This window comes from Gossypium arboreum, chromosome 6 (genome assembly GCF_025698485.1).
Source record: "Gossypium arboreum isolate Shixiya-1 chromosome 6, ASM2569848v2, whole genome shotgun sequence".
Lineage (NCBI taxonomy): Eukaryota > Viridiplantae > Streptophyta > Magnoliopsida > Malvales > Malvaceae > Gossypium > Gossypium arboreum.
In genome coordinates, this window is record NC_069075.1 from 107046724 (window position 1) to 107066771 (window position 20048).

General features: G+C 34.6%; 2 non-coding genes across 2 annotated transcripts; both read left to right on the forward strand.

The window, feature by feature from the left end:
- Nucleotides 1–206: 206 nt before the first annotated feature.
- LOC128294719 (small nucleolar RNA R71) lies at nucleotides 207–313 on the forward strand. The gene has a single exon (XR_008285026.1). It is a non-coding gene; the product is annotated as a small nucleolar RNA R71 (small nucleolar RNA).
- Nucleotides 314–8878: 8565 nt separating this feature from the next.
- Nucleotides 8879–8985, forward strand: LOC128294700 (small nucleolar RNA R71). Its single transcript, XR_008285007.1, has one exon. It is a non-coding gene; the product is annotated as a small nucleolar RNA R71 (small nucleolar RNA).
- Nucleotides 8986–20048: the final 11063 nt, after the last annotated feature.

Consider the following 20048-nt stretch of genomic DNA (forward strand, 5'->3'; position numbering starts at 1 on the left):
CGTTGAGGTTGAAAACACCAGTTGTTTTATTAGGCTTTGTCCTCATGACTTGCCATTAATAGTTATTGAATGACATCTCCTCTATGAACTCAGAAGCCTCTTCAGGTGTTTTATTATTTATAGTACCACTGGCGACTGCATCGAACATCTACCTAGTTGAGGGGTTCAACCCATTATGAAAAGTTTGAACCTGTAACCATAGAGGTAACCCATGGTGAGGGCACCTTCTCAATAAATCCTTATACCTCTTCCATGCATCATAGAAAGTCTCTAAATCCATTTTTACAAAAGAAAAGATATCATTCCTCAATTTGGCTGTCTTAGCCGGTGGAAAGTACTTCAACAAAAGCTTCTCGGTCATTTGATCCCATGTAGTGATAGAACCTCATGGCAGGGAGTTCAACCACTTCTTAGCCTTATTTCTCAACGAGAAGGGGAATAACTGTAGGCGAATGGCGTCGTTAGAAATGCCATTTATCTTGAAAGTATCACAGAGCTATAAGAAATTGGCCATATGATTATTTGGGTCTTTATCCTGCAAACCATCAAACTGAACAAACTGTTAAATCATTTGTATAGTGTTAGGTTTCAATTCAAAATGATTTGCAGCAATGACAGATCTAATAATACTCGATTCAACCCCAGTGAGAGTGGGCTTAGCATAATCCTACATGGCATGAGGAGTAGGATTCTGATTTACAGGATTAGCGGCAACCACAAGAGGTAGCGGATTATTCTGATTTTTAGCCATCTCCTCGGTAATATTGGTATCGTCCTCGTGCTCTTCTTCTATATACTGTAGACTCTACCTTATTTCTCTACGATTTCTGCGAGCTATGCTTTCAATTTCACTGTAAAAAAGCAGAGGTCCTAATGAGTTTTTTCTAGTCATAAACTACAAGAAACTGCCAGAACCAAACAAAAGAAAAAAAATTAGTAATTAAAAATGAAACTAAAACAAAAATAAAATGAAATAAAATAAAAATGGTTAAATTAATAAAAATCAAGCATTCTTAATATCTTAGTCCTCAGAAATAGCGCCAAAAACTTGATGATCATTTTATGAATAACTAAACTAGACTACGATCACGACTAAGACAAGCGCACCTTCGAATAATAATATAGCTATGGTGAGTCCAGAATATCGTATCCACAAAGTGTAAAAGTACTAGTATTAACTATCTTTCTATTATTTAGCCTAAAATAAAAGGGATTTATTTTAATCTAAAAATTAACTAAACTAATTAACTAATGAACGCGGCAGAGAGTGAAGAAAATAATCGAATAAACCAAAGATAAAGACAATACCCAAGGAAGAATCCACCTAGACTGCACTTATTATTCCAATTCTGAATCAAACGATTTATTCACTTGTCTTGATTCGTAGAAATCCCTAAATTATGTTAATATCTCTTTCGAGACTAAGAACAACTAACTCTAGGTTGATTAATTGAAATCTCTTTCTAATTAAAACTCCTATTGTCGCATTAACCCAATCTATGGATTCCCTTATTAGATTTGACTCTAATTCAGTAAATTTATATCACCCTTTTTCTAGGGTTGCATGCAACTCCGCTTAATTATGATAAATCTACTCCTAAACAGGGACTTTTGCTTCACCGAATAAGCACATCAACTTGAATTAATATCTTGAAAAAATTAAAACAAGAATTAAGAACACATAATTAAGAATAAGAACAAGTATTTATCATTAAATTCAGAACATTAAATAATAAGATCCGTCTTAGGTTTCATCTTCCCTAGGTATCTAGGGAATTTAGTTCATAATGTAAAAAGAAGACATCTCAAATTTAGAAAAACAACAAGATATAAAATACCCAAATAAACTTTGAGAGAAATTTGAATGGAGATCTTCAATCTTGAAGTGGATCTGCTTCTAAGATGATTCCAACGGCTTCCTTCGAGTAATTCCTGCTTTCTGCTCTACGTGTCCCCTTAGTTCTTCTTCTAGCATGTATTTATAGACTTTCAAATGCTCAAAAACCCTAAAAATTAGCTTTTTCCTCGTGTTTGGGAAACAAGGAGCGATATCGACATGGGCTGGCACATGAGCTTGTGGCCTACCCGTGTGGATCACATAGCCGTGTGCCCTGCCCGTGTGGATCCTGAAAACTCTAATTTTGGCCCATTTTTCACTCCTTTTTCTCCCAAATGCTCTCGTAAGTATAGAAACATGAATTTAATGGATTAGGAGGATTAAATTCACTAATTTACATCATTAATCATCCATAAATGCATTAAGAATGAGATTAAAATATGTTACATTTATGGTTTATCAAAGATCGAGTATAATAAGACCATTCGCTCTAATGAAATTGTAGTCCCATGTGAGGTAGGCATAAGGCTGAAATGGATGAAATAGAACCATACCTTTGCAAGTGGTGTCAGATATTCTCTTCGACAAGTGTGGATTCCTTGCTTTGACACAATCCACTTAGAACCTGGAACTGTAAGTTCCTCAAGAATTTCTTGCAATTTTTCAGGCTTTATATTGCTCATCAAGGAAGAATAATCATCATTTTCAAAATCAGGCAATTCAAAGAACTCATTAATAGCATTTGAAGTTATTGGTACCTTGATTTCGCAAACTGGAACTTCCGTTAACTCGCTTGAGGTTAAATTCGCATAGAACTCGCGAACTAGTTCCTCATCCACACTAGGTCTCTTCTTACAGAACAATTCCCAATTAAGGGCTTCAGCAACTTGACGAATATGTGCCGTAAAGTCAATATAGTTGCTTTCTTTCAATGTAAAGCCTTTCTCACAATGCATCTGTTTATTTTTGAAGATACTCTCATATCTTGCTTTGGCTTCTTCACAATTAAACTTGTTTTGTGTTTTATCAATTTGGGCGCAGCACGAGTTCTCTTGCTAGGCATGATTAACCTGAACATAAGATGGAAACAAATATTTTCTCAAAAAATTTAAATAATAAAAAATATTAATGAGTCAATAAATTGAAAAATTAAATAATTGAATAAAATTAAAATTTAGGAGAAAAAATTGTCTTACCACCCTTTTTAGAAAATTAAGAACTCCTAAAAATAATTAATAAATAAAAGAGGTCAATTTTAGGTAGGTTGGAGGGTTTATCGGCTAAAAATAGGGTGTTGGTGGTGTGCTGTGCAAATGGGCATGCGGCGATGAGGCTTGGCATGGGCAGTTATGCGGGTTGTAGGCCGCAACACCAAGTAGGCAACAACTTGGGCGCGTGAGAGCTAGGGCTGGAGAGAGTGCGAGGTGCGCGGATCCTTGCAAGTTGGCTTGTCGAATGGCACCAAGGAGCAGCTGCTGGGCGCATGGAGGAAGTAGGTGTGCCCGGGGTAAGCTACTGGCCAATTGGTTGGGTGTTATTATGGCTAGGGACTTGCGGCATTTAGGGGGTTTGGTGCTTTGGGATTTTGAGTGATGAATGTGAAGAATGTGGTATTTATAATGAAGGGAATAGGGCTTAAAGTAGAATTCTTAGAACAATTAAATTATTCTAAGTTCTAATCCTAAATAAAGTTAACAACAATTAATAATTAATAAAATACATATTAAATTATTAATGCTATTAATTTATCTAAAATAAAATAAACTAATCCTAATTCTATGCTAAATTGATAAAATTAATATATAAATTATAATAGATATAATTATATATTAAAGATTATCATCTTATTATTAAAAAATTGTCAAATAAAATATGATTAAATTAAAACTAATCCTAATTCTATATAGAGTTGATCATAATTAATATATATTATAATGGATATAATTATATATTAATAATTATCATTTTTTATTAAACTAAAACATTTATTGTAGAAGCCTTTTGAAAATATTTACAAAAAGAGGCATCTAATTTTTATTATTTACAAAAAGATCAACCAAATTTTAAAAATAATTCAATTAAGTCCCTAGACTTAATGAAAATTTGAAATTGAGTTGTAATTTAAAACTTGGATCAAAATTGACCCATGAAAGATTGGGGGGTCCTAAGCGGTACCGCTTAAGTTCCAATCTCCGAGACAGAATTTATTTAAACATACTAATCTCGAAAATATACCCTAAATCATTTATTAAAGAGGAAAATAAGAAAATTCAAACATCTGATAAAATAAAGGAAATTTGATTCCGTTCAGTCTTATGTCCCCAATAATGTTCCAGACGCTAAGCATTAACTTGAAAATTACCTCCCTTACCTTGGAGTTCAACAACTCCGTATAGATAGACGCGATGAATCGTAAATGGACTGGACCCACGTGATTTTTGTTTACTTGGAAAGAACCTTAATCTGGAATTAAATAACAAGACTTGCTGACCTGCTTCAAATTCTTGAACTCGAATGTGCTTTCATGCCATTTCTTAAGTCTCTCCTTGAGTAATTTTGCATTTTCGTACGAGAACATTTGGAATTCCTCTAGCTAATTGAGTTGGAGCATCTGTTTCTCTTTATCAAGCTTTAGATCCAAGTTGAGTCCAGTAAGCTTTGTGCTCTAACTCCAGAGGAAGATGGCAGGCTTTTCCAAAGACCAACCTGTAGGGTGACATCCCTAAAGGTGTCTTGTATGCTATTCTGTAAGCCCATAAACCATCATCCAATCTTTTGGACCAATCTCGTCGGTTCGGGAAAACTACCTTCTCAAGTATGCCTTTGATCTCTTTGTTCGCTAGTTCAGCTTCCTCATTCGTCTACGGATGGTAAACTATAGCGACCTTGTGTTTCACTTTATGTTTATATAATAATGATTTCAACCACTTGTTCATAAAATGGGACCCTTCATCGCTGATAATAGCTCTTGGGGTTCCAAACCTTGTGAACACGTGTTTCTGGCAAAACTTAATTACAACCTTAGCATCATTTGTCGGATAAGCTTCAGCCTCGACCCACTTAGACACATAGTCTACTGCTACTAATATGTATTTGTGACCAAAAGATGGCGAAAAAGGACCAAGAAAGTCAATACCCTATACATCAAACAATTCTACCTCAATGATATTTGTTCGAGGCATCTTATTTCTGTTAGTGACATTTCCAACACTTTGACATCGATCACAACTCTTTACATAAGCATGTGCGTCCTTGAACAGTGTTGGCCAAAAGAATCCAGCTTGCAATACTTTGGTATGAGTACCTCCGAAGTGTCCCCTACTTGGAGCTGAGTGACAATGGTATAAAATCTTTTGTATTTCATCTTCTTCCACACATCTCCTGATCATTTGATCTGCACACTTTTTAAACAAATATGGCTCTTCCCAAAAATAGTACTTCACATTGTGAAGAAACATTTTCCTTTGATGATATGTCTTATCAATCGGCATCAAACCATAAGCTAAATAGTTAGCAATATTAGCAAACCAAGGGGTATTATGGACATGATTTACCTTCAGTATGTGTTCATCCGGAAACGTCTCTTGATTTGGTATAAGAGGAGAGTTTCCTTCTTGTGGCTCCAATCTGGACAAGTGATTTGCTACTTGATTTTCCTCTTCCTTTCGATCTTGAATTTCTAGTTCAAACTCTTGAAGTAGAATTACCTATCGGATCAACCTCAGCTTAGCGTCTTTCTTAGAAAGTAAGTACTTAATTGCCGAGTGGTCTGTATAGACAGTCACTTTGGTACCTATAAGATAAGATCGAAACTTGTCAAAAGCAAACACAATAGCAAGTAACTTTTTTTCTGTTACCGTATAATTCAGTTGAGCTCCTGTCAGAGTTTGACTTGTGTAGTAGATGGGATGAAAAACTTAGTTCCTTCGCTGGCCCATGAAAGCTCCTATCGCAAAGTCACTTGTGTCACACATCAATTCAAATGGAAAATTTCGGTCTGGTGTGATGATTATGGGTGCCGAAACTAATCAACTCTTTAAATCATTGAAAGCTCTTAAGCACTCTTCATCAAATTTGAACGTCGTGTCCTTCTCCAATAATTTGCATAAGGGTTTAGCAATTTTGGAGAAGTCTTTGATGAATCTTCGATAGAAACCGGCGTGGCCCAAAAAGCTCCTAACACCTTTTACAGATGTTGGAGGTGGGAGTTTCTTAATAACATCTATCTTTGCTTTATCAACCTTTATTCCCTGTCTTGTTATCCGATGCCCTAGACAATCCTTTCTCGTACCATGAAATGGCACTTTTCCCAGTTGAGTACTAGGCTTGTTTCTTCGCATCGCCTTAGTACCTTCGTTAGATTGGCTAAGCAATCATCATAAGTATCTCTAAATACTGAAAAATCATCCATAAAAACTTCCAAATACTTATCAACCATGTCAGTAAAAATATACATCATACATCTTTCAAATGTAGCAGGTGCATTACATAAACCAAATGGAATGCGTCTAAATGCAAATGTACCATACGGGTAGGTAAATGTTCTCTTGTGTTGGTCTTCTAGTGCTACTGTAATCTTATTATACTCGAAGTATCCATTTAGAAAAAAGTAATAGTCTCGCTCTACGAGTCTATCCACCATCTGGTCCAAAAATGGCAAAGGAAAGTGATCTTTCCTAGTCGCCTTGTTCAGCTTCCAGTAATCGATGTAAATTCTCCATCCCATAACCGTTCTAGTCAGTATCAACTTGTTATTCTCGTTTCAATGACCATGATACCTCCTTTCTTTGGCATGCACTGGACCAGACTTACCCATGAACTGTCTGAGATGGGGTAGATTATACCGCATCTGACCACTTAATGATTTCTTTCTTTACTATGTCCTTCATGAAGGGGTTTATTCTTCGTTGTCCATCAATCGCTCTTTTTTGCCATTTTCACGAATAATCTTGTGCATGCATACAGATGGACTTATATCACGAATATCAGCTATGGTCCATCCGATAGCCTTCTTGAATTGTTTCAACACCAGGATGAGTTTCTTTTCTTACTCACTAGTTAATTCTGCTGAAACAATCACAGGCAGAGTAGAAGCGTTACTGAAATAAACATATTTTAAATGTGAAGGTAGTACCTTGAGTTCTAATTTAAGTAGTTCCTCGATTGACGCTTTTGGTTGAGAATAATCCCTATTCTCTAATTCCGAAGATTCAAAATGGGATTGCGGATTAAATTCCTTTTAATTAGCTTTTAACAACGCTAAATATTCATACTCCTCTTCATCATTTGGAGGATTTGATGTCAAAATCTGTTCCAATGGATCCTCAACATAGTTAAGCTCCTTCTCCACTATTAAATCCTCTAAATCGGACACTGCAAAACAATCATCAATTGTGTCAGGAAATAGCATAGACTTAAAAAATTAAATGTTACCTGATCATCCTGAACACGCATAGGAAGGTCACCCTTCTGCACATCAACAAGGGTCCTTCCGGTTGCTAAGAACAGTCTTCCTAAGATAATTGGCACTTCTTTATCTGTTTCAAAGTCTAGGATAACAAAATCAGCAGGGAAGATAAATTTATCTACACGTACCAATACATCCTCAATTTTTCCTTCTGGATGTGCTAAAGATCAATCTGCTAATTGAAATGTAACCGTAGTTGGTCTAACTTCACCTATCCCCAACTTCTTAAATATTGACATAGGCATCAAGTTAATACTCACACTTAAGTCACATAATGCCTTACCACAATATGTTGCTCTAATGTTGCAGGGTATGGTAAAACATCCAGGATCCTTCAACTTTGGGGGTAATTTGTCTTGAAGATATGCACTGCATTCCTTCATAAGAGCTACTGTCTCAAATTCTCTGAGTCCTTATTTTTTGGACAGGATATCCTTCATGAATTTGACATAGTTCGGCATCTGCTCAAGTGCTTCAACCAATGGGATGTGGATATGAAGTTGCTTGAGTACGTCTAGGAACTTTTTGAATTGAATCTCCTGCTTCTGCTTTTGAAGTCTTTGAGGGTAGGGTGGTGGTGGTTTCTTTACTAGAACTGGTTGATTCATCTTCTGTGGCAATTTTGCATCTAACAGAGTTGTTAATTGATCAGAATTAGCTGGTTCTGAAATTTTCTTATTGGGTTTTACAGATTCTGGTTCTTGTGAACTGGAATTTCAACAATCAGTTGAACTTCCTCTGAATCTTGAACGTCAACTTTCTCCTTTTTAGCTTTGATGGTGTTGGGCTCTACTATCTTTCCACTCCTCAATGTCAACGCTTTACAATGCTCCTTCCTCGGATTCTTTGGATTCTTTGTATCACTAGGTAAGGCACCTGGTGGTCGATTCCTGAGTTCAGTAGCAAGCTAGCCCACTTGATTCTCCAAATTCCTTAGAGTGGGGTCATTTTTCGCCATGTATGCCTTTAATAAATTCTCTAAGCTATTGGATGATTCAGCCTGAACTGGTTTCTGAACTTGTTGGGGAAAACTAGGTGGCTGGGTTGGTCTAGGCTGGGCGTAAGTGTTACTGGTTCCAGCCCCTTGGTTACTATAGGAAAAATTGGGGTGATTTCACCACGATGAGTTATAAAAATTGGATTGCAGTCCTTGCCTTCCTCAATTTTGGTTTTGGTTACCTATGTAGTACATGGATTCTGGGTTTGATGAACATTTTTCAAAAAAATGTCCTTCCCCACAATAGACAAAGGCTATATTTTCAAATTGGTTAGGTGGCTGTGCTGCAAAACTATTAGGCCCATTAGTAGTAAGATTTTTAAGCATTGAGGATATTGATGATACCTGAGATGCAAGTGAAGTAAGAGCATCTACTTCATCTATTCTGGTGACTCGTCTTCCTGACGCTGCTCGATTGGTTGGCCATTGGTTATTGTTGCTAGCAATCCTCTCAATGATTTCATAAGCCTCATTATAAGACTTAGAAAGGACAGCACCATTAGCAGAAGCGTCCACTACCATTCTCGTGTGAGCATTGAGACCATTATAAAATGTCTCAAGTTGGATGCAATTTGGGATTCCATGATAAGGGCAATTTTGTAATAACTCTTTGTATCTTTCCCATGCCTCATACAAGGACTCATCATCCATTTGTTGGAAGGTAGTGATCTAGTTCCTCAACTTAGCATTCTTGCTAGGCGGGAAATACTTCATAAGGAATCTTTCTGCTAACTCTTGCCATGTGGAAATTAAGTTCGGTGGCAACGAGTTCAACCAGGCTTGAGCTTTGTCCTTCAGCGAATACGGGAATAGCTTCAATCGTAATGCATATTCGGGTACTCTGGCTAACTTGAAAGAGTCGCTCACCTCCATAAATAGTCTTAAGTGTAGGTAAGGATCTTTGGTAGGCATTCCACTGAATTGGCCCACTGTCTGAAGCATCTGGAACATGACTGGCTTCAGTTCGAACTGTTGTGCCTCAATTTTGGGTCTTCTAATACTCGGATTAACATCATTAAATATTGGCAGGGCATATTGTCGTAAAGCTCTATCCCTATCATTAGCAATAAGGATAGGATTTTGAGAAGGGTTTGCTCCATTTCCTTGGATCAGAATTTTGAAGTTCATCTATTCGGTGCTCCTCTAATTTGCTTGTCTTCTTTCGCTGTCAAAAAGTTCTCTCTATCTCAGGGTCTACAGGGAGTAGGTCAATAATTCTGTCAATACTCATAAACACTTGAATAATCACAGAAAAATTAATTAAGTTTAAAAATTAAACAGAAAATTAAACCAAAATGCAAAACTAACAAATTCACAAATAATGACTTTTTAAAACAGTCCCCAGCAACGGCGCCAAAAACTTGGAATGACAGAAATGTGCAAGTGTACACAATCGAAACAAGTAATAAAGTGACAAGTAAGTGTCGAGTTATCGTACCCACAAGGACTGTGAAAAGAATTATGTACGAATGCTATTTAAAACACTTTGGTGAAGAAAAATATTTTGTTTGAAGAGGGTGATTAAAAACTAACATTTTAAACTAAGTAACTAAAGAAATAAATCTCAAATGCGTGGTTTCAAAATATGATTTAATCAAGATGACATAATTGTGTTGATTTAATTACATTTCTTTAACTTAAAATTATTAAACTCATGCTTATGCTGTTACGAATAAATTCACGACAACTCGATAATTTGCTAACTTATGAACATACTTACACAAATCCATTCACCTCTTAAAATATCCCTATGTTAATTCAAACGATTAAACAGATTTTAATAAGCAAACATGTTATGGCACATACATACTCATTAAATTAAACTAATCTCTTGCATATCCCTATGTCAATTCAAACGATTAATTAAATCTAATAAGCACATAAAAGACTATGTGAGGTAACAAGGTATCCTTACCTTGAAACAGTTTAATCACAATAATCTTGCAAGTTATGCAAGGCAAGTGTATCGCCAGATACATTGCTAATTTAACCTTCAGCTACCTTAGAAGAATAAACATGCACTGATTAAGTATTGTGTCCATTAATTACAATTTCAATCCATTTAAATAATTAATTCATTAGCTACCTCACAATTGTAATGTAAGAATAACTTAGGCATGATTTTACTTAATCAAGCATTTTACCGAGGCCTATAACAGCATAAACACAATTTTAATAATTTAAGCAGATGAAATGCAATCAAACCAACACGAATTAAATTCAAGCTAAACTAATTAAATTAACCATTCTAACAACATAATTATTCATAGATATGTTCATCATAACAACAACAAAAATTAAAGAGATAGGGAACAAGAATCAAATCTGTTGTTTTACCGAGGCTTTGACAAAGTTGCTCCGTTCTTCGGTCTTTGTTGTCCTTGCCGATCAAGGCTTCTATGAACACTCAATTGCTGCTCCAAAATGGCTGAAGAAGAGAATAGATGTGATTGAATTGAGGTGTGCCTTGAATGATTAGCTAAGGCGTGTTTTTATAGCTGAATGTGATAGCTAAAATTTTCTAAAAATAGCAGCCAAAGAGCCACCCCTTGGCCGTCCATCTATATGGCAAAGTTGATGGCTTCAATTTTGCTAAATATGGCTTAGGGCAAATCCATAAAGCCACCGGCCTGAATGCAACTTTGACAAGTCTTCAAGGGCTTCTTTGCAAGCTTAATTAATCAGATAATAAGCTGATTTGGGTAAGCATTTGGGCAGTTTTGGGCTACCCAATCCTTGGCCGGTTCAGTTCAATTGGTTCGGTTCAACTAGACCAGTTTTTTCATAATTAATTAATAATAATTTATTTAGCCCAGATTAAATCGGGTATAAATTAAAATTAATTATATTATGAATTAATGCACATAATTGGACCATCTTAGGATGGAAATTAATTTACCTCGATGCTTCAAATTGCTTTTCGATTTTGTGCTTCTAGCAGTTCTGCCGAGCCGGTTTTCGCCCTTTGTGCAAATCTGTCGAAAATAACCAAAATTTATCAAAATAATTATAAAATTAACTAAATTCCAGCATGTTCATATTTTAAGTTTGCTTTAATTATTTTATAAAAATTAATTATTTTTCGACAAGAATTTAACCGAATTCACATGAATTTAAGTTAAAAAGGGTATGAAAAAGTGTGTAAATTTTTGTATTTCCAATCATCAAATATTATCATCGTGCTTAAATGACAATTCTATAAAGCAAGATAAGCAAATGATGGATACTAATGTGAGTGTGATGTGAGGGAGGTGATTATGACATATTAGTACAAATCATATCTATCAAAGGATATGTCAAGTAATAGCAAGATACCAATAATGACTCCTAAATCCTAAATTCTAAGTTTAATCTAATCCTAAGTGTAGTTTTAAAAACTATCTATAAAGGTTAATTCTAAGACTAATTCTAAGCCTAATCATATTGCTAAAGCATGTTCAAGTACCTTATACATAACTTAAGGTAATGGGGTAATCAGAGCTTAAGTGAAGAGTTTAAGACTTTAATACTTTGTAAAATGACCTTCAAAGGTTCAAAACAAGATAAAAGCATTTTTGATCATCTTGAACATTTTCAACAAAGTTTATGTCCTTAATTACAAGAAGTTAAAAATATTTATATATTTAAGTCTTACACTATATATATGGATCAAACAAAGCTTAACTTTCAATTTTAAAAATCATTTATGCTTTGAAAGTTGCCATTAAGGAAGTAAAAAACTTGATGAACATAATTTTAATCAACTTGAACATTTTGAACAACTTTTAAACAATGAAACTAATTTGTTTAAGTGATAAAATGACCTGACTAACAAGGAAATCTAAAAATCAAATTGTGAAAGCATGTCCTTGAATTTGGACTCAAAATGGACAATTATGCTAAAATATCATTTCAATGCTCTTTAAACTATTTAGTGAAGTCTTATAACATATTTAATGTGTGTTTAAATTATTTACATGTCCATAAATTATTAAAAAAAAAATTTGATCATTTAAGCTTCAAGAGTCCTACAAACTTGCACTCAAAATATTAAAACTCAAATTATTGCAAGTTTCCCATATTTCTTTGTCTTTGCAAGCTCAAAACTAAATTCTCAAAATGTTGCAATCATTTTCTCAAAACCCATTTTCTTAAAGTATTTTCACAATTTTAAAACCTTATTTTTCAAAAATGATTTTTTTTAAAAAAATTAACATGAAAATCATTGAGCTTTGTTCTCTCTTCCTAGGATGTGCACATAAAAACAACATATTCTAACTAGTATGTATCCTAAGAATGTATTTAAACATGATTTCTTCAATATCAACAAATGATAGTAAGGCAATAACACAAGATAAAATTTAAAGCATAAAGAGTGCCCATCATTCTTTATGTGTCAAGAGCAGCCAAATTGTTGTCCTTTACTCATCAATGCTCTATAACACTCCTAAAAGAGACTCTTACTTGGATTTTGGTACCCACATTGCTTTGCATCCTTGCACATTAGTTAGTAAGTCTCTTATTCCCTTAGTAACCCATACTTACCTTATTTTATATTTAGTCATTTTCTTAATAGGACAAGTATGTGTAGTATGATCATGAAAATTACAATTTTCACACTTTGCCATATTTGAAAAAGAGTTCTCCAAAATGATTTAATGTTTTAAGCTCTCAAATTTTATTTTCAACTCAAAATTTCCTTTTTCAAACAATTCAACTTTCTTTTAGGAAGCCTCAAAATTCATTTTGAATTTTTTCATCTATTTTTATTTTCAAAAGAAAATCATTTTTAAATTTGAATTTTGAAACCAATTTTTTATTTTGAATTTATGGACTCAAATTCCAATACTAGCTTACTAAAGGCATCTTGTAATTCATCAAAGGAATATAAAATTAAATTTCAAGAATTAGAAGATACCTCTTATTTTTTAAGAGCCATGAAACACATCGCCTTTGGATTTTAGGGGTGGCTTTCACTTGATTGTTTATATTTGCTTTCATCGTCTCTAGTCAAATTTTCTTTCTCATAAGGCTTCTTAGTCTCATTTTCTTCCTTCTTATCTCCATAGATTTCCTCAATTTTATCATGTATGTCTTTGAAACTTCCACGTGAGGAAAATTTCTTAAATACTTCTTCACTCATAGCACAAAGGAGTGTGTGCATAACCTTGAAGTTGGATTGAGCATTTCCTTGTCATTTGCATCCCAACGTTCTTCCTCTTAGGTACCTCCAAGGGACCTCTTGCAATGATCCTTCAAGCATCATAATCAAATGCTTGAACAAAGAATTTCATCTTAACTTTGCATTGGGAGTGGTTGACGCTATTAAGCAGCGGATAACACATGATGGAATGACCTTCATCCATAACTGTTGAACTAGACTCAATAACTATCTAACCCTGATATTTTTTGCTTTGAATCGCTTCTCTCGGTGGTGAAGCCTTTGATGGAAAACTAGCTCTAATACCAATTATTGGGCTCAAAAATACCAAAAGAGGGTGAATTTGTATTTTAAAAGTTTCTTCAAACTTTTCTAAATCATAAGGGAAGAAAAGATTGGACAAGTTAATTTATAGTGGTTTGACCCTAATTGTTTACCTCTATTACCTTGATATACCTCAACTAAGGATTTCCCAATTCACTATACTTCAATTATTAGGTTTCAAGGAAAAGGTGTAACCTTTACAATCTCTATCATTTTCACAAGGCTAAGATAGAACCTTCCTCTAGTTTTTATGGCTTAACTAAAACCCTCTAACTTTTGTGACTCAACTAGAAACCTTTTAGAATCTAATCAGGTTTTATGCCTCAAAAACCTTAATTTTGTTCTTTACAACAAATAGAAGATGAGCAAACTAATAACAAACCTCTATTAGGTGTGTGTTTGCAAATTGAAGCTCTAAATACAAAGATTTGAGAGTGAGAAAAGATATTAAAATAAGCTCTCAATGAATATGTATAAGAGAAAATGAAGAAAATAAAGAATTGAAGGCTTTTCACTTGATTTCTAGGATGTTCATCTCGTATTGTAACATCCTGAATTAGGGTCTTGTAAGAATAGTGGTTTTGAGACCACAAATTCGAGCTAAAAACAATTATTTTATGATTTTTATGAGGTCTATGATATGATTGCATGCTTGTTTGAAAATTTCATGAAGAAATTTTATTGATAAAGTGTCCAATTTGACATTTAGGACTAAATTGAAAAAGTTGCAAAATATGAGTTCTAGAAGCTTTAAGCATGAAATTGCCATGGATTATTAATTAGAGGTCCTTAAATAGAAATTTTCCCAATTTCTATTTTTATAGACAAAAATGGGCATGGGTAGGTAAAATTTCAAAGAAAGGCCTTAAGGGCATTTTTTTCATTTGGTTAATAAAAGAATAAAAAGGGAAAATAAGTCAAAAATTGTGTCCATCTTCCTCCCCTATTGTCGAAATTTCTAAGGAGCCATAGGTAGGGTTTTGTTCATCCTTTCAAGCTAAATAGTAAGTGCATCCTAGCCCCATTTTTAATGTTCTTTGTATTTTTGAAGTTGTCATCAACCGATCTAGCTATTTCTACCATTTATTTGAGCTAGAGTTCATGTCCAAAAATCTACCCATGTGTGACATGCATGTATCTTGATGTTTCATGGTAGATTATGAAAGTTTGATGTGTGTTTAGCATCTTTTGCTAAGTGATTTTTGATGGAAATGCGTAAGAATGACTTATTTGTAAAAGATGTAAAATGTGTAGTAAAAATCTGATTTTGATGAAAAATGTGGGCTGATATAAGCATGTGTGTGGGTCAGCTAGGCTTGAGTAATAAAGAAAATGAGTACATTTCATTTTACAGGCCTAAAGACTAATTTTTAAATATGTAAAAGTTTAAGGGTAAAAAGGTAATTTTGTCAAAGTATGAGTTATAGACTGAATTGAATAATATGTGTATTAAATAAGCTAAATTTGGTATTATAGAGTAAGAAAAAAGAGAACGAACCTTGATTGTGGGAAAAACAAGGTGTACGATGATTAGATCCATTTTTACCTTTTTTGTACCAAAGTAAGTTTATATGTAAATAATGCAATGTTGTATCATGTTTTAATACTTTATTAATGTATGAATTTCTACATTTAATTGTTATAATAAGCATATGAATGATATTATGGTCAATGCGAATGACATTGTGAATGAGTTCGACGAAGATGTGACATCGAGAAAATCCCGTTTGAACCTTAGGAATAGATTAGGATACGAGTGACGTGTCATTAGGAACTATGTGATTATGAGCTCATGAGATTATGTGATGTATGTAATATGATCCGGGTGCTGGTCTTGTATGTCTACCGGTGGTTAGGTAGCCCGGCAAGTGTTGCGGGTACCTGTCAGCTTGTATGAGTAGCCCATGTAGTTACATCCTGACTGTCAGCTTGTATGAGTAGGCTTGTGATTAGTTCGAGAGCGAAGAATGTGTGATATGTGATATGAGGTAGCATGTGGCTACGTATGAAGCACTATGTGCAAGCTTTTCGTGTATCCAATAGTATTCCAAGTGTTCAACAGGTAAATCAATGGGTTATTCGACAAGTAAGTCAATGATGAGGAAATATGAGAATGTGTTACTAGTTGGTACAGGTATGTACGAAAAACTCATATGAATGAGCTTGGTATGTGATAAACTTTTGGTAAAATTGAAAATGAATAAGTTATGCCTATGAAACTATGATGACATATATGTAAATTATGTTATGTTAATTATGTAATATTCATGATTATATTGCTATTTAGACTAAGAACTGACTAAATCATAGCTCTGATACCATTAAATGTAACACCTTTTACCCGTATCTGGAGCCGGGATAGGGTTTGAGGTGTTACCAGACTTAAACATTCACAAACATGAAAAACCAGGTCACAAAATTTTTCCCAAAATTAAAACTTTTCAAACATATGTAAATCGTCCCTTATACAGGCCTTCGAGGCCTAAAACATACATCGGGGTGGTTCGGAACTAAACCGAGAACCTTAGAAAGTTCTGGGAAAACATAGAGAAATTTTCATGAAACAGGGTCACACGCCCGTGAGTCTCCAACACGCCTGTGTCCTCAGGCCATGTAACTCTCTATTTATGACATCAGAAAAGCAAATTTAACCATACGGCCAAGCCAGACGCCCATGTGCTAGGCCGTGTCCTCCACACGGTTGAGACACATGGCCGTGTCTCTGCCCGTGTGGCTTGCACTTAAGCTATTTTCCAAGCCCTTTTATTACCATTAATACTTCACATACTTAAATACATTATAGACACATATAATGTAGCATCAAATAAGTGATTAAACGTCCTCTATTAAGACTCAATTGTACTATTCATAAGTCATTATACAAGTGTTTTACTTACTCATTTTATACCAAGTCTAAGCACACGAAATTCATAATCAATTGAACATGTCATTTTGGTTATTACTTATACATTTATACCATTCTTGCCTAAGTCATTCCACACCAATTTCATGTTCAAGCAGTATTAACTTTGCCATATCACACTTTTATGACAAATTTTGTAACTTTTACAAAACGGTCTTTTTTGACAATTTCACCGAAAATCACTTAGTAAAAGTCATTTATTTAACACCCAACATTCATTTTCTACCATTAGACATCAAAAGACATGCATGTCATCCATGGGTAAATTTTTAAACACAAACCCTAGCTCAAAATAATGGTGGAAATAGCTAAATCGAGTTATCGAGAGTTCAAAAATGTAAAGAACATTAAAAACGGGACTCGTGATCACTTACAAATGAGCTTGGAAGCTTGAACCAAACCCTAGCCATGGCTTCCATGCAAATTTCGGCTGACTGGGGAAGAAGATGGACAATTTTGGCTTATTTTCTCTTTTTAATTCATTTATTTAGAAAATGACTAAAATGCCCTTAATGACTTTCTTTAAAATTTTACCGAACCATGTCTATTTTTGTCCAAATTTTAGAACTTGGTCAAATTAATCTTTAAGGACCTCTAATTTATAATTCAATTCAATTTCATGCTTAAAGCTTCTAGAACTCAAGTTTTACAATTTATTCAATTTAGTCCTTAAAGTCCAATCGAGCACCTTAGATATAATTTTTTTTCATGAAATTTTTACACAAGTATATAAACATGTCATGGGCCTTATAATAATCATAAAATAATTATTTCAAATTCAGATTTATGGTTTCAAAACCACTGTTCTGACTAGGCCCTAATTTGGAATGTTACAATGTGTCTTAAGTCGTGTGTGACACACGATCTGTCCCATGGGCATGTGATCCGGCCATGTGTCCCCTGCACCCTAATTAGGTAAAACAGAATGCCCAGTAGTAAACATACGGGTAGAACACGACCGTGTGTTTCAACTGCGTGAAGGACACGGCCTCAGGACATGGGCATGTGCCCTAGCCGTGTGAAGTCTTCACCTAAGTTTTGGAATTTACTTCGCCACACGGCTTAAGCACATGGGCGAGTGACTTGGCCATGTGACCCTATTTTGTTGATGACATCATAAACATAGAGTTACACAGGTTGAGGACATGGGTGTGTCCCAAGCCACACGGGCATGTAACCCTCTAAAATAAAAAAAATTTCTTAGTGTTGTATAAGTTTCGAAAGTTCTCGGTTTAGTCCCAAACTACACCCAATGTATGTTTTGTGTCTCATGGGCCCATATAAAGGACAATATGTATGTTAATGAACAATTTTAATTTGGGAAAAATTTTATGGCCTAGTTTTGTATGAATGTTTATGTTTGAGTCCGGTAACGCCTCGAATCCTGTCCCGATGGTGGATACCGGTAAGGGGTGTTACACTTATAGCTAGAAATGTTCTTTATGTGTTACATAACAAGAGGAAAATTTGTGACCCTTTATAATCATTTGGGATAGTTTTTAGCCATTATAAGCATTGCAAACAAACTTGTATCGATACAACTCAAAAGTTGCATGGGTAGAAGTGGTCTTGTATAGGTAGAAGTTTACTTGTATTGGTAGAATTCCCCTTGAGTATTGGTAGAAGTTTGGAGGAATGTTTGGGGCGCTCTCTGACTTGCTTCTATCAGTAGAACTTCCTCCAAGTATTGATACAACTTCCTAGACTTACGAGTTTAAAACTCTTAAAAACATTTTGGATTGACTAAAAAACATTTAAACAAATCCAAACATGTTTTTGACATGCTTTGAAAATGTTTAAAAAAATTTTAATAATTATTTTCACCAAATGAATTAGGAAATATAAATAAAAATTTATATTAACTATTGTTATATTAAAATATTAGGAAATCAAAACTAATAAAACTATACTTTGTACCCCTATCCCTTCCAGCTTTACCCAACCATGGCTAGCTTTATCCCTCCACCTCACCAAAGGCTCCACATATTCCTTATGCTCCTCTAAGGGCTCCTATGAACAAGTGACAAAGAACTAGTACTTGCAATAACCCAAGGAGTTGTCAAAGGCATGACCTGCTCTATGTCATCCCTCGTAGCGATATAAGTTGTTTGCTTCTTTGTGCACCACACAATATGAGGACACAACCCAAACTCCAAAAAGAAGTGCCACAACTTGAGTTTTAGTCCCAAAAGTATTCGAGCAATACACTTACTGCTACCTAGGGGCTATGCATCAGTTTAATGAGGACCCCTCTCATTATTGTGAAACCCTCAGACTCATACCTATTAAACAATATTTGTACACCTTTTTTATGCTTATTATCCTTGGAACATTTAAAAGACTATCTCTTTGTAGAGTAGTGAAATGAATTCTCCTAAACTCATCCACTAGTTTTCACTGGGCCACGCATAAACCATAAGGAGAAAAGGACCAAGTGATTAGGAAAGGAGACTCTGAAAGAAACCTATACTCTACCAAGACTTACTTTTCCTGATCTAAACCAAGGTTATTGGCTTTCCCAAACATCAAGTGGGTAACTTCCTTTCCTATCTATTATGGAAGCTAACCAGTTCAAGAAATTCAGTTTGATCTAGGATGGACAGGTAGAAGAGGTTTTGAAACACCTCAAGAAAAGGAATCGTATCCCCTCTCACAACACAGAATCAAAAAACTAATTAAAATCCACTAAGAAGCACTTGAAAGTTGCCTAAGTGGCACCCCATAAAATTTCAACATCTTTTTCACAAACTCATTAGCTGATAAATAAAATCATGCTTCTAAGGCGTATAGAGGCCAGTAAAACCCTGACTTCCATTTGTCATGCTTTGACTTGTCAGATCAAGTGCCCTAAGTGTAGTATTTTCATCAAGTACACTTGTAATTTTTCAAAAAGATTGGTTAATAAAATTATTCATGAATTACATTAGTGCTTTGTATATTTTCTTCACATGGTTTTTGCACGCAACACAAAATGGATGTAAATGTTGCTCATTGACTGTCTAATGTTTAGCAAATACTAAGTAGTATTACGTGGTCTGGTCGTAATATAGAAAGATAGCTTATATTCGTAAATGAACCTAAACATGTCATTAGTCTAATCCAAAATGAGCAAACCAATTGAAATACTAATATTTCATCTATCAAGTACAATTGGGGAGATGTTTTTCCTTAGGCATCGAAGTGGATGAATCCTAGAAGATAGTGTAACACCCCAAACCCGGCCTAGACGTTACGGCCGAATCTGGTGTGTTGCATCAAAGCGTCATTCAAAAAGTGAGTTGTCAGTAAAAGTTTACTTCTAAAAGTAAAACCATTTGTATGGGGTTAGCAAATCATCTCGTCACATACGTTTGCTCAAAA